Source organism: Mus caroli, unplaced genomic scaffold (genome assembly GCF_978045245.1).
Source record: "Mus caroli unplaced genomic scaffold, Mus_caroli_1 scaffold_14, whole genome shotgun sequence".
In the NCBI taxonomy this organism is placed as follows: Eukaryota; Metazoa; Chordata; class Mammalia; order Rodentia; family Muridae; genus Mus; species Mus caroli.
The window spans coordinates 75761703-75777711 of record NW_028227269.1 but is presented as its reverse complement, the minus strand read 5'-3'; the positions used below and the strand labels follow the sequence as shown (position 1 = coordinate 75777711).

The following is a 16009-nucleotide window of genomic DNA, read 5'->3' as shown; positions in this document are numbered from 1 at the left end:
AAATCAAAGAAGTACAAGGACTTAGCCTATTATGCTCTATTCAATCTACTAATTAAGAAATCCAACGTTAGGCTGAAGAGATGGTCAAGCAGTTAGGAGCACCCACTGTTCTTGTAGAGGACCCAGAGTTCAGTCCCCTGCTCACAACCCAGCTCCAGTGGCTCTGTCATCCTCTTCTGACCTCCGCCAGCACCAAGCACACACAAAGTGCATATATACACATGCCGACAAAACACTAATTCACATAAAATAAATAAAAAGTGTTAAAGTAAAAACCCAATGTAAATGGTTCATATAATTAACTGGTTTCACAAATCCAAACTATCAATACTCTGAACATCATCTGTATCCAAAGTACAATTGGTGAAGCTTGCCACAAACTGACACTCAGCTTATGAATACAAAAAAGAAATCATGACCTCACAACACAGGAAACAAAGATGGCTATTGTCTCAAACTGTGTTTGCAAGCTAGATAGTAAATATACTGAGTCGTTTTAATAGAAATAAGAAACAAAATAAATAAAAATAAAAGTTTCAAAAAAATCAGTATTATGGATCAATTTCCTATGAAAAAGCTTCCTTGCAAATTAGAATGTTACCCCAAAATATATAAGCACAATATTAGAAAATAAAATTTCTAGTTAGTATTGCCAAATCAAAAGACATTAATAACAAAGTCTTTATCATACTACCAAATACAATAAAAATAATAACTTTAATTGAATTTTTAAAATGTAGTGAACCTAGGATTCATTACTTTCACCCCCATAACAAGAAAACAGGCTGAAAATCAATACTTTGCTGAATCTATTATGAAACTGAGGTCAGAAGATGGACTGCCACTCTGGACCATGGACAGCAAGGCAGAGAAGTCACATGTGGGGACCAGAAGCTCTCACTGGGAAGCAGCATCAGTGCGGAGACTTTAGTGCAGTTAAAACATTGCAGGAGCAGACCTGGAGAGATGGCTCAGTAGTTAGGAGCACTTATCTTCCAGAGGACCTGGGTTCCGTTCCCTGCACCACATGTTATTTATTTAATAACTTAAGTCCTGAGAGATATGACACCTCCTTCTGATCTCTGAGGGTGGTTCACACATTTATACATATAGAAAAGTACTATACATATAAAACAAATAAATCCTTAAAATATGTACTACATATATATATAATTAAATTGCTGAAACAGTTCAAACCTGTGAGAGAAACCCAGGAATCTTCAACCCAATACTACAGGTAAGTAAGGAATACTAAGAACAGGAGAAATAGTCTTCCCCAGGAAAGGCACATCCATTTTTTCTAATACCAAATGATCAGTCCTGAAAACATACATATAAGCAACATTATACAGAGCAAGGAGGTTGTATTTATATATTCAGGATTGCATGTGTAACAAAAATTAATGAAAAAAAGAGGGCATGGATTTGAAAGAAAACAAGGAAGGCTATATGGAAGGGTTTGGAGGGAGGAAATGAAAAGGGAAATGATTTAAGTATATTAGAATAAAAGAAATTATTTAATAAATAAAAATTTTAAACCTGCTAGAGGACCCAATCTTATCAAAGTCCCAATATTTTCTTGAGTTTTATCTTCAGGAACTCTATCAGATTGTTAAAGTAAAAATCTGAGAAAAGACCCTTATACTTACAGCAGACAAAAGAAGAAACATAACCTTTCTGAAATGTGTCCAATGCTCTGAACTCTTAAAAGGCCTTCCCTCCAAAAATGAAAGTATTTTATAAAACTTAAGTAACTGGGGTTTTACCTAGCCTGTGACTAGGTTTTTACAGTATCTGAGCAATCCAGAAGGGAAATACCCACTCCAGCCCCTTTTATCTTCTGACGTAGGGAAAAGATACCCAAGTCAAATTCACAAGAGACTGATCTTTCAAAAGGACCAGACAACCTCTTCCCCTCATGACCTTCTCCCCTTTTCCCACATTAACATGACTCCTATGCAACAGCCAAGGGGTGCAGCTAAAAGAAGTGTAAACCTCAGATTTAAAGATTCTCTCAGGGAAAAAAATCTAAATACAAAGTTTAGCCTCAAACATGAAAGCTGCACAATACAGCCTGCCTCTTAAGTAGATAAACACAGAAGTTCTCTCCATGTGAACTCTGACCTCAGCTTCCTTTACCTAATACATTATGTCTATCTATGAACAAAATAAGTAAAAGGTATTTTTAGGGCAAAACTCACAAAATAATAGAAAGAAAGGGAGCACGGATAGGCAGTAAAGTGCTGCCTACCTGCCAAACAGACTGGGGTATTAGAAATACTACCAGAAATGTGAACTCCGTATGCTAAGAATGCTGATAGGAGAAGCAAATACCAGAAAAGCAGGTGGACATGGTTAGCAGGAGACAGGAAATAAAAAGGAAGTGCCACAAATCCACACTTGGCAACAGATAAGAACTGTTGTGGTGACAGTTCAGGGTCCAGAGAACAGAAAGCAGGATAAACACCAACATACTTAAATGTAGGCATATTACAGTAAGACTGCCAAAAATCAGACAGAGAGAAGCAAGAGGATAATAAAAACCAGAAGGCCACCTTACCTACAGAGGAAGGGGGTCAGGATTACCTCAAGTGCCCCACTTCAGAAACCACATAGCAAGAAAAGAACAAAATGAAATATTTCAACTATTAAAAAGAGAACAAATCCAAGTCAGAAGTGCAGTATTATACTTCAAAAGTAAAGAAGTAATAAAGACTTTCTCAAATAAGCAACAGTTGAGAAAAATAAAAATCTAATAGACTTATGAGAAAATGTTTGCAAGTTCTTTAGTGAAAAGCAAAACTTTATGTCAAAAACTTGGCACATGTGCACCTGGTGCAGAGGGAAGCCAGAGAAAGATGTCATACCCCGTCCTAGAAGAGGAGTTACAGACGACTGTAAGCCACCATGTAAGTGCTGAGAATTAGGTCCCTCCGGAAGTGCTCTTTCTATTGCCATTTCTCCAGCCTAACATTTTAAACCTATCTCTGGTAGAGTAGCAAGGCAGTTTTGAACTCTGATCCTCCTACCCTTTTCACTGAAAAATGAAAATATAAATAAAAACTATGACTCTACCATACCTACAGTACATATTTAGTCTCTATATTCTATCCTTTTTAACATTTTATTCCAAGTATTCCTACAAGATTACATTAAATTCTATACTCAAACAGAATCTCTATCCTCAGAATATAGTTTTAAATTTTTACTGTATGAAGTAAAAAATACTTAATTTTCCTCATAACTTCCTCATATCCAGACATTGACTCTACCTATTCTGATACCAATAAACAAATATTATTAATGTGAGCATATACATACATCTACATACTGTAATCGGTTAAGCATTTCAGTATTACCAATTTCCTTCCCAATGCTCACAGTATCTCTAAGAAGTAATTACCATGACTCACCTCATGATTGAAAGAAAGATTTCAAACAAAATACTTCAACGACCTATTCAAAACACAAGGAAAATCCAGCAGTCATGAACCACAGCTGTAACTTTTACATCATGCTCCACCTCCCAGGCTAATTAGCATTCGCTAGTAAGGGTTGTTCTAAGATCCCTTGATAACAAGAAAGATGTAACAAGAGAACTGAGCGCAGAGGAGAGACTACACTCCTTACACTCATTTCGTTTTATGAACTCAGCAAGAAAGCAAAGCAGTGGCACATTTTCAGTCTTAAGTGAATTAACTAGCGGTAAGAGCGGTCCATTTTCTGATACGCTATAGAGATTTTAAAAAATTATGATCACTTAGGAAAAGCAGGGCTAACAGCAAATTAGTGATCTTCATCAGTGATTCACTGAAGTAAACCAAACAAATTAATCTGTAGGTGCTACGTTCACAAGCCAGGGCTGATCCAATGGGTATTTGGGACATTCTCGTTTTACTTTTTCTTTTGTGATGCCAACAAAACTCTAAATATGGCACACAGAAAGAAGTTACTCCACAATTACATAACTGTAGAATCTGAGAGGCAGAAAAGTCATTTCTTCCATGCTTCTCTTCCTCCAGGCCTCCCACTTACTATCCAGGAGGAAAATAATTAACTGGACATGGTTGTAAATAACAATTTCCTAACTGAAACATTTCATCCTGGAAAGTTCATCAAGACTCCAAAAATAAGCAAAGCTTAAAAGTTAACAATTCAAAAATTCCAGGAAGTTCCTTAAATTTGTAAGGTCTACAAGGCCCTAGCCTTTAGGCTACATAAGCTATAACAACTGGCAGGGAGAAGAGACCCTCTCATCAACTGAGCTGTCTACAAGTTGTGCAGGGAGCTCTAGAGAGGCAGCTATAATTAGTTTTCACCATGCTACAGTGGATGGTGCACCTGCCTTTCAGCCATTTATCCTCCTTTAAATAATACAAGTAAATTCACTACTTCACTAAAATAAAATTCAATATAGCTGTTACTTTGGTCTGTGAGTAGTGCCCTATCTGGGCTGAACAGTCATTTGCTCACATCTTGCCAGGAAAAGTTATACAACAAAATAGTTAATTCAGAATGGAAACTAGAACCAAGGTCTCTTGACATCCAAATTAGTTTGTTTTTAATTAAAACATGCTGTTATGGGAATTTTAAATAGCATGAGATTTTTATACTACATAGATGCTAACAAAACCAGCCTTCTACAGTTTCATGAATGCTGAGGAACAAAACCATCTACCCTACACAAAGCTTAAATAATGAGATCTAAAATTATATGTCCTCTGTAATATATTAAAGTGAGAGAGAGAGAGAGAGAGAGAGAGAGAGAGAGAGAGAGAGAGAGAGGTACTTGTCCACAGAGCCTTATTTGGAAATAGACTTTACAGACATGACCAAGTTACTAGAACATTATATTATGTTAGGGCAGGTCTGTGGTCATTATGAAAAGGAAATTTGGACTTACATGCATGGACTGCTATGTGAATTCTGAAGTAGTCAGAATTATGCAGTGACAAGCTGAGAAACATCAACGATTTCTAATAACTACTGGTCATAGCGAAGAGGGAGGAAAGCAAGAGTCTTCTCTAGAGTCTTCAGAGAAGCATGGCTCTCCCAACATTCTGATTTCAGATGTCCAACTTAAAGAACTGTGAGAAAATACATTTCTATTGTCTTAAGCCATCCAGTTTATAGTAGTTTGTTACAACTATATCCTAGAAATCCAACACACACACACTTTTGTATACATTAACATCACGTTACGCTGATATCATCATTAGAGTAATATATCTTTTATATCATGATGAAATACATAAGGTTAGGTGTTTATGAAGAAAGGAAGTGTGTTTAGCTTAGTTTTGAATCCTAAGGGTTCACACAGCATAGAATCAACTCTGGTAAGAACCCTGTAACAGGCAGAGTTGCTGTGAAAGGGAGGAATCGCATAGCCAGATAGGTAGCCAGAAAGAAGGGAGGGCAGACTTCCTCTGTTTTTGACAACTCCCTCAGATGACCTTACTCAGAGATTTTCTAAGGCCTCTACCCCAACACCCCTGTTAAGGTTTAAAGACCGACTATCTCCCACAAGTATGTGTATTGACTATCTAGTCCCTGATTGATTGTGCTACTTTGGGAGGTTCAGGGAAATGTAAGAGATAGTAAGTCACAGATGGTCATTGAGTGGGATTGGTCAAAAGATGCAGGAGTACTTGACACTGGTGCAAAGATACCTGATTATCAATGGTCACCAAAACTTCCAACAGATGAGTGAGTCCAGTGAATGAAACTCACAAATATAGTCACTTTATCTTCAACAAGGGAGCTAAAACCATCCAGTGGAAGAAAGACAGCAATTTCAACAAATGGTGCTGGCACAACTGGTTGTTAACATGTAGAAGAATGCGAATCGATCCATTCCTATCTCCTTGTACTAAGGCCAAATCTAAGTGGATCAAGGAACTTCACATAAAACCAGAGACACTGAAACTTATAGAGGAGAAAGTGGGGGAAAAGCCTTTAAGATATGGGCACAGGGGAAAAATTCCTAATAGAACAGCAATGGCTTGCGCAGTAAGATCGAGAATTGACAAATGAGACCTCATGAAACTGCAAAGCAATTTGTACTTCTCAAATAGTATTTCAAACAAGATTTATCTTTTGATTGTCTAAGCTTGATAGTACTCACCAAATAAAAGAAACTGGTTAATTCTGAATTCTACCAATTATTATCGATCTATATTTTTATAAATTAAATTCTTAAAATCAAAAATAACATCACCTTAAGGTACTTTTTAAAACGAGTTCTAGTTTTTTTAAAGTATGTTTCCTAATATACTTGTAAAAGGCATTTTACTTAAAATCTAAACTTTAAATAAATTACATAAGAAATGTCTTGAGATTATAAAATATTATTGCTGCATTTTTCTAGCTGTATATTCCGATGTCAGTGTTTTGATCTGTTTACAGAGTAAGATCACATCTCAAATTATTTTTAAAAGATGTTTTATCTTAAAATCAACTGGAAAGAAAATAAATTAAAACTGAGTTTTAGAAACATTAAACAAGTAGTTTAACTTCCTCCAACCCCAAGTCAGGCAGTGATTCCAGAGGAGAGGTAGTGAGCATGATACTGTTTCCAGACAGCTGCACAATTAAAAACACATCACCTCATCTACTTATATCTCCAGCCTTCTACGTACAAAAAGAGCAGTAAGGTCTCTCTCTACATAAAATGCTATGAGAAGAACCAGCTTTTACAGATGTTTAATACTGTTTCCACGTGCTCTTGGAAAAAATTAATTTCTACTTCTTGCCCTGAGCATCTTAGTGAGTCCACAAATAAAAGTGCTTTAATAAGGTCCAAGTAACCCAATGATAGAGGGATAGGTAGTAATGCTTGATATACAATACCACCTTTACAAAGTATGAAAATTCAAAATAAGGTTCAAGAAGTGCAATCACACAGATGAGAACTCAAAATACATTTCAGAGAGTATGTATTTGTCATAATTATAACATACTTTTTGGCTAACATCTATATTTCCACACACTACTTTTCATCCTTTCTAGTACTAGCTTTAGTGTTATATTCAAAAGTTACATAAGGACCAATGAGACTGCTCAGAAGGCAAAGGCACTTTCTGAGTAGGCCAGGCAACTGAGTTTGAGCCTCTCAACCCACAAAAAAGTTTGCACAACCAATGGGCCTCTCTTTCCAGTGATGGCCGACTAGGCCATCTTTCGATACATATGCAGCTAGAGTTAAGAGCTCTGGGGTACTGGTTAGTTCATCATGTTGTTCCACCTATAGGGTTGCAGATCCCTTTAGCTCCTTGGGTACTTTCTCTAGCTTCTCCATTGGGAGCCCTGTGATCCATCCAATAGATGACTGTGAGCATCCACTCCTGTGTTTGCTAGGCCCCGGCATCGTCTCACAAGAGACAGCCATATCTGGGTCCTTTCAGCAAAATCTTGCTAGTGTATGCAATGGTTTCAGCGTTTGGAAGCTGATTATGGGATGGATCCCTGGACATGGCAGTCTCTAGATGGTCCATCCTTTCGTCTCAGCTCCAAACTTTGTCTCTGTAACTTCTTCCATGGGTGTTTTGTTCCCAATTCTAAGAAGGGGCAAAGTGTCCACACTTTGGTCTTCGTTCTTCTTGAGTTTCATGCATTTAGCAAATTGTATCTTATATCTTGGGTATTCTGAATTTCTGGGCTAATATCCACTTATCAGTGAGTACATATTGTGCGAGTTCTTTTGTGATTGGTATTTTTAATACGTCTGTTTTTGTTTGACCCGTCACATGAAGTTGTGGAATTTTTTTCACTCATGTTGTCATGCTGGTTTCAGATCTTGGTATACTGAATCTCAGATTCTAATGTGAAGGATAATGAACCTGTATTCTATGTCAAAAGAATGTCTAAAGTGGCCTGGCAGTGGTGGCACACGCCTTTAATCCCAGCACTTGGGAGACAGAGGCAGGTGGATTTCTTCGTTTGAGGCCAGCCTGGTTTACAAAGTGAGTTCTAGGACAGCCAGGGCTATACAGAGAAACCCTGTCTCGAAAAACAAACAAACACTTTTGGGATATCATTGGAAATGTAATTGAGGAAAATATGTAATAAAAAAAATATTTAAAAAAAAAAGAAAAACAAACAAACAAACAAACAAAGAATGTCTAAATTGCTCTGACTGCACTAAGTCACTTTACCTATTTAAAACAAGATGGCTGAGTGGGCAAAGGGGCCTGCTGCCAAACCTGATAACCTGTGTTAAATCCCCAGGACCTACACAGTAAAATAAGAGCACCTCAAGGTGGCCTTTGACCTCTACACTCCTACTATGCCACAAATGGCATAAATATACACATGCATACACAAACTCTCTCACTCTCTCAAAGAAGAAACATTCTATGATAACACAATATAACTAATAGCATGTGTGTACAGAGGTTCTATGAAAGTTACAAAATTCATCTAAAAATATTTAGGAATGACAACAGTGTAAAGGTTCAGCAGCACTTAAGAGTGCCCAGAGTAACAGCAGGAATCTCTACCAAGCAACGTGAGCATTCTCTGACACAGAGCATTACATTTTCTCAAGATCTTTTTATATCTATAGCAAATAAAGAACAACTTTCTTACAAATATCCAAGGAGCTTTTCAAGCTATTTTTGACACCATTAATTTTCACAAATAGGACTGTTTCATTCACTTTCACTTCAAATGTTCATTCAGAAAAATTCTATTTAAGCTTTCCATACTAAATTTCTGTCCTCTTTAACTAAAATTTTAAGATCAGGAAAAATACTTGTAATTTATTTGACTTTTATAAACTGGAAACTTTAGGCTTGTTCTTCCTATACATGCCTGATCTAACACTGCACTCAAGAAACACTGCAAGTTCTGCTACCATCTACTTTTAACAACTGGATATGGATTCTCTTAATAAACATACACATGACAGTAAGTTAAAGGACTCTCCCTCTACTCTATATTATTAATTTTTTTCTGATTTCTTTTTAATAACACTGAAAGCCTGTAGTGGTGGACATGGTGGTACACATGCTACTGATCCTAGCAATCAGAAGGTGGAGGCAGGAAACCCATGAGTTCAGGACAGTCTAATTGTACAGCAAATCCCTGTCTCAAAAACAAACCAAAAAAGGGCTAAGCCGAGACCTTTCCTTGAATGTACAAGCTACTAATTCCAATACCTAGAACTGGAGAGAGCATGGAACAGTTTTTAAAAGAAATGCAACCCTAGCCCCCAAAACAGTGATGGTTAATTAAATCAATACAATCTCTTTTAACAAAAAAAAAGTTATTTTAATAAAGAATATTAAGCCATGATATTTTTTAATGCAAAACTGTAGAAGCTTTATTATCACCCCAAACTTGAAACAATCCAAATGTCCATAAACTGACTGCAGTAATCCCACACACTTGGAGTCTACTATACAACTGAAAAGCAAATACTGATACACACAGAAACATGAATACCACACAAATGCATTATAGTAAGTAACAGAAGCAGATTCCAAAAGCCGAATACTAGATAATTCCATTTAAGCAGCATACTATGAAAGGTAAACCACGTTAGCAGAAAACAGATGCACATTGCTACCGGTCGTGGTGAAGGGGGGCAGCCTTAACTAAAAGTAAAAAGCCTGTAGAACTGTTTTAATTGAAGTGATAAATATGTATGCCAATCCTCTTAGAATTAATATTAATAGTAGAGATGTTAATATATGATTTAATGTTCATGTGTGGACAAGTCTTAGAAGAGCTACTAAAACATCAGAAGTTTCTAAAGTGAGTTTATTCTCGTTACCAACTATGCCACACAACCAGCTCAACATAAAAAATGTGGTCACAACTTGTTCTATCAAATTCAAAACTTGAAAATCAAAGCCATTAAGAAGTAATATGCGGCCGGGCGTGGTGGCGCACGCCTTTAGTCCCAGCACTCGGGAGGCAGAGGCAGGCGGATTTCTGAGTTCGAGGCCAGCCTGGTCTACAAAGTGAGTGCCAGGACAGCCAGGGCTACACAGAGAAACCCTGTCTCAAAAAAAAAAAAAAAAAAGAAGTAATATGCTATGACTTTATGAAGAAAAGATTATACTCGGTAGGCAGACAGAAAATATTTCCCAATTAATGCACAATTTATAGTTTGGACTAATGTGAACAATTGGTACTGTACTCCATTGGTACACAGACACATAGCTTTAAAAAACAAAATCATCTCAAAATATTCAAATGAAGACAAAAATGTACTGACCTGAATTTGCTCAGCTAATAAATAAAGATGGAATGAACTTTGTCTTGAATGAAAACACTACCAGGGCCATAGATGGCCTCAGCCAGAACAGCAACCTGAAACAAAGGAAAGTAAATTAGTTCACCCTCCTCAAGATTTCACTTAATATCATTATACTTCTTAGTTTTTTATTTACTTTCATGTGGAAGTCATAATAAGTAAATGCCTGTATTCTGCAGCCATAATTTTACAAATGCCAAGAAGGAATGGACTTTCATTTTGCAAACTACACCCAAACTCAGTTGCACTCACTGTCTTAATTTGCTTCATATTCCATCCCAAAACAATCAGCCCCAATGGTCCCTTCCCAGTCACAAACATTCCTTTCCAGTTCAGACCTCAAAATCTATATCCGGAACAACCCAACAAGTTAGTTCTACATCTTTGTTTCTTCCTCCTTCTACACAGACTTCCATTCCAACTAATTTAATCTGCTTGCTTGACACAGAACAATTTTATTATCCCAGCTGTCACCACTCTGTGAGCATTCTTGATGTATAAAAGAAGACATTGTAAATTTTACTTTGTCGAGTGTTAAATAACTTCATACACATATTAATGCTGAATTCTTCTGGGAAGTGTTCACATTATTTGGAATTTTCTCTCTCAGGTACTGCTTTTAGTCTTTCTATACAGAGGTGACCCTCTATATATGAGCTAAGGTTTGCTCCACTGCTGAGCCATACCTGATGAACACCTACATTTTTTTTTTTTACTTATTGTCAATTAAACTATGTAAGTCAGCTTTCTTAAAACTGACTTCAGAATTCTGTATTCCATTAATCTTTTTTTTTTTTTTTTTTTTTTTTTTAGAGCTGAGGACTGAACCCAGGGCCTTGCACTTGCTAGGCAAGTGCTCTACGACTGAGCCAAATCCCCAACCCCCCATTAATCTTTCCTAGACTATTTGCCGCCATATTCATATGCTTACTTCACATATGTATTACATATATAAGCTTATATAATCTTCTAATTAGGGGATCTATTTACTACTTCTTTGCTGCTGGCTCTTCATCATTATTACGTTTGACATATGGTAAGGAATCAGTATGACTCATAAACAAGTAAAATAATTTTAATAACTATTCACATATTAAATATTCACTGCATATATATGTATAAGTCACTGAGTACAAAAAAACAGCAACACTACAATTTGTGACAATATCTTTCTCTCAGTTGCCCAACTATTATGCTATAACATGATTATTCTTTAAATGACATTAATTGTGAGAAGTAGGATTGACATTATTAACTATAATTTTTTTCCTCACTGAAACCAATTTTTGGCTATTAGAACTGTGCAATCAAGATACCAATTATTTTTACTTTAATTTCCAAAAGTAAAATTCAAGATTCTAAGGGAAACTATAAGAACATTCAATAAATTGTCCTAAACACAAAATTTTTTTGTACATCACACTGTTATTTACATTATCTCATCTAGTAGATCAAGAAGAGGACAAACACTCTGAAAAAACATAAATTTACAATTTATTCATAAATATGAAATCTAAAATCTCCCTAGGTTCACTATAATTCTTTCCTAAAACTTTACCTAAAAGTTATTGCCAACTTTCCACAATAATTGAATCATGTAGGTCTTACACCTATTGCCACTGTGTAGTAACTAGTACCATATTTAACTACTGATGATAAAAAGCTACAAACTTATATATATTTGCCCCTTTCCAGATCTTGAACAAAAAATTAGTGTGATCTATAGTTCTTGAAAAATTGAAACAACCAGTCTCTATAAGCATCTTGCTTTATGTTGAGATATGTTCTACGAACCACTAAAGACCTATTCAAACAGAACACAAGAGCTGTGCTCTTAAGAACCAGAGATACAAGTTCACTACAGTGGAAGTGGCAAGAGTTACTAGAATACATTCTGAAAAATAAGGAGCTGTCCAGACAGACAAAAGCTACGTATCTACACTGCGATTTACTTGCATCTCAAACTTAGTAGTAATCCATACACTTAGGCTTGTGTCCATAAATCAAGGGGTTAAAACTCTCAGGATTGGTGTTAGTGAATGAGAGCTCTAACAAGCAAAGACAGAGGCTTTCATTATATGTTGACTGGCCCACAAATAAAGACTGTTCTATAATAATCCCAGCAGACAGGAGCCTTGGGGGTAATCCTAATCCTCAATCTAATACCTATAACCACCAACCAAAAGGAAAGATCTCAAACTCGTGGCCATATGGTAAAGAGTTCAACAAAATCGTGACCCAGCAGTGGAGCCAGTCTTAGCTTGTATGACCTTCTAAAGAAAGACTAAAAGCTGTACATGAGACAGAAAACTCCAAAATCTGACAACATCCCAGAAAAACTCACAAGTATTTATAGGAATAAGAAATTATGCCAGAGCGGGCGTGGTGGTGCACACCTTTAATCCCAGCACTCGGGAGTCAGAGGCAGGCGGATTTCTGAGTTCGAGGCCAGCCTGGTCTACAAAGTGAGTTCCAGGACAGCCAGGGCTATACAGAGAAACCCTGTCTCAAAAAAAAAAAAAAGAAAAGAAAAGAAAAAAAAAGAAAAGAAAAGAAAGAAAAGAAAAGAAAGAAATTATGCCAGGCAGTGGTGGCACACACCTTTAATCCCAGCACTTGGGAGGCAGAGGAAGGCAGATTTCTGAGTTCGGGGCCAGGCTGGTCTACAGAGTGAGTTCCAGGTCAGCCAGGGCTACACAGAGAAACCCTGTCACCAAAAAAAAAAAAAAACAAAAAACAAAAAGAGAAGAAGAAATTACATAACACCCAACAAAATAAAGTTTATAATCTCTTTTTTAATGCTTACTAAACCACAGTTGATTACTAAGCAATTTTTTAAATTATGAAGACAATTTCTAAAACCTAATGAAAGTCCAATTTTCTCCCTAAATGATAGAAAATCAATCAATACCAACCTAGAATTGATAGTAGATAGAATTAGAAAACTAAGACACTAAAGTTATTATACATATATTCATAATCTTCTAGAAGCCAAAAGAGAGAGTAGATATATTAGTAAAGATACAGAGAAGAAAAGACTCAACTGAACTAGGAATACACAAAAATGACAGAGATGCTCTACCAGATACTTGGTAATTACAGTTTTCTATTCTGACTGGCGGGCTAAGGTTCTAATCTTAGACTATATGATCTAAAGATTTTATATTATTCCCTAAATTCCTTTGGGGTGGTTATTCCTCAGAGTCAAAAAGCTTCTTCATAGACATATTAAGTACAATATAGTACAGTAGCTAGAGCAAGCATAGGCTCCCCTCATTTATTACCTGCTTTTCAGGACTCATTGCTGGGTACTAGAAATCAACCAAACTTCCCAAAGCTAGTAAAGTCATAGACCTTATAAAATAATCTACTATCACTACTTTGCTAGACCAGTAAATTTCTAACTACATTCTAAATAGTACTCTTACCCACAGATAAGTGTGATTACCACTCATCATCAAAGCTCTTCTTTAGAGCAAAAGGAGACCATCACAGAAAACTACATTGTAGAAATCACTGAAATAAGAATCATGTGAATCCAAAAAATATCATCTTAGAAATAAAACCCAGATAAGATATGAGTGACAAAAAATGATTTGAAAAATAAGCAAATATCATCATTGTGCAAGGAATACTGAGCAGTAAACAATAATAAAAAGGCAATACAAGGGAGCTGATCCTGTGCCACAGCACTCCATGCCCAAATAACCTCTAGGAGAGAACTGATCACCCAGGAGTACTGAGTACACACAGGCTTGCAGGAGGCACAAGCCAAAGTCAGAGACAGCAACACCAGCTAACACCAGAGATAACCAGATGGCCAGAGGCAAGGGGGAAAACATAAGCAACAGAAACCAAGGCTATTTGGCATCATCATAACCCAGTTCTTCCACCACAGCGGGCCCTGGATACCCCGACACACCAGAAAAACAAGACTCTGATTTAAAGTCACATGTGATGATGATGATAGAGGACTTTAAGAAGGACATAAATAGCTCCCTTAAAGAAATACAGGAAAACACAGCCAAACAGGTGAAGGAATTGAACAAAACCATCCAAGATCTAACAATGAAAATAGAATCAATAAAGAATCACAAAGGGAGACTACCCGGGACATGAAAACCTAGGAAAGAGATCAGGAGTCATAAACACAAGCATCACCAACAGAATACAAGAGTTAGAAGAGAGAATCTCAGGTGCAGAAAATACCATAGAAAACATCAACAGAACAGTCAAAGAAAACACAAAATGCAAAAAGCTCCTAACTCAAAACATCCTGGAAATCCAGGACACAATGAGAAGACCAAATCTAAGGATAATAGGGTATAAAAGATTACCAACTTAAAGGGTCAGTAAATATCTTCAACAAAATTATAGAAGAAAGCTTCCCTAACCTAAAGAAAGAGATGCCCATGAACATACAAGAAGCCTACAGAACTCCAAATAGACTGGACCAGAAAAGAAATTCCTCCCATCACATAATAATCAAAACACCAAATGCACAAAACAAAGAAAGGATATTAAAAGCAGTAAGGGGAAAAGGTCAAGTAACATATAAAGGCAGACCTCTCAGAATTAAACCAGACTTCTCCTAAGAGACTATGAAAGCTAGAAGATCCTAGGCAGATGTCATACAGACCCTAAGAGAACACAAATACCAGCCCAGGCTACTATACCCAGCAAAACTCTCAATTACCATAGATAGAGAAAACAAGATATTCCATGACAAAACCAAATTTACACAATATCTTTTCATAAATCCAGCCCTACAAAGGATAACAGACAAAAAACTCCAACACAAGAAGGGAAACTACACCCTAGAAAAAGCAAGAAAGTAATCTTTCAACAAACCCAAAAGAAGGTAGCCACACAAATATAATTCCACCTCTAACAACAAAAATAATAGGAACAAACAATCACTTTTCCTTAATATCTCTTAACATCAAAGGACTCAATTCTCTAATAAAAAGGCATGGTCTAACAGACTGGATATGTAAGTAGGACCCAGCACTTTGCTGCATACAGGAAATGTACCTCAGTGTCAAAGACAGACACTACTACCTCAAAGTAAAGGGCTTGAAAACAATTTTCCAAGCAAATGGTCCCAAGAAACAAGCTGGAGTAGCCATTCATTCTAGTATCAATAAAATCAACTTTCAACCAAAGGTTATCAAAAAATAGGATAAGAAAGGATACTTCTTACTCATCAAAGGAAAAAATCTACCAAGAAGCATTCTCAATTCTGAACATCTATACTCCAAATGCAAGGGTACCCACATTCATAAAAGAAACTTTACTAAAGCTCAAAGCACGCCTTGCACCACACACAATAATAGTGGGAGAGTTCAACACCCTACTCTCAGCAATGGACAGATCATGGAAACACAAACTAAACAGAGACACAGTGAAACTAACAGATGTTATGAACCAAATGGATCTAACAGATATTTATAGAACATTTCATCCTAAAGCAAAAGAATATACCTTCTTTTCAGCACCTCATGCTACTTTCTCCAAAATTTACCATATTACTGGTCACAAATCAGGCCTCAACAGATACCAGAAGATTGAAATAATCGCATGCATCCTATCAGATCACCATAGACTAAGGCTAGTCTTTATAACAACAAAAACAACAGAAAGCCCACATACATATGGAAGCTGAACAACAAACACCCTACTCAATAACTTGGTCAAGGAAGAAATAAAGAAATTAAAGACTTTTTAGAATTTAATGAAAATGAAGCT

General features: G+C 36.4%; 1 protein-coding gene across 4 annotated transcripts in view; it reads right to left on the bottom strand.

The window, feature by feature from the left end:
• Positions 1-16009, bottom strand: part of Fut8 (fucosyltransferase 8) — a 240380-nt gene that overhangs the window by 189350 nt on the left and 35021 nt on the right. For 3 of the 4 annotated variants that reach the window (XM_029484493.2, XM_085830487.1, XM_029484494.2), the window contains exon 2: positions 10223-10317. The gene's annotated coding sequence lies outside the window, so the exon portion shown is untranslated. Of the gene's footprint in view, positions 1-3413; positions 3457-4903; positions 5052-10222; positions 10318-16009 lie in introns of those variants that run through there. The other variant, XM_029484495.2, reaches the window with a different exon arrangement.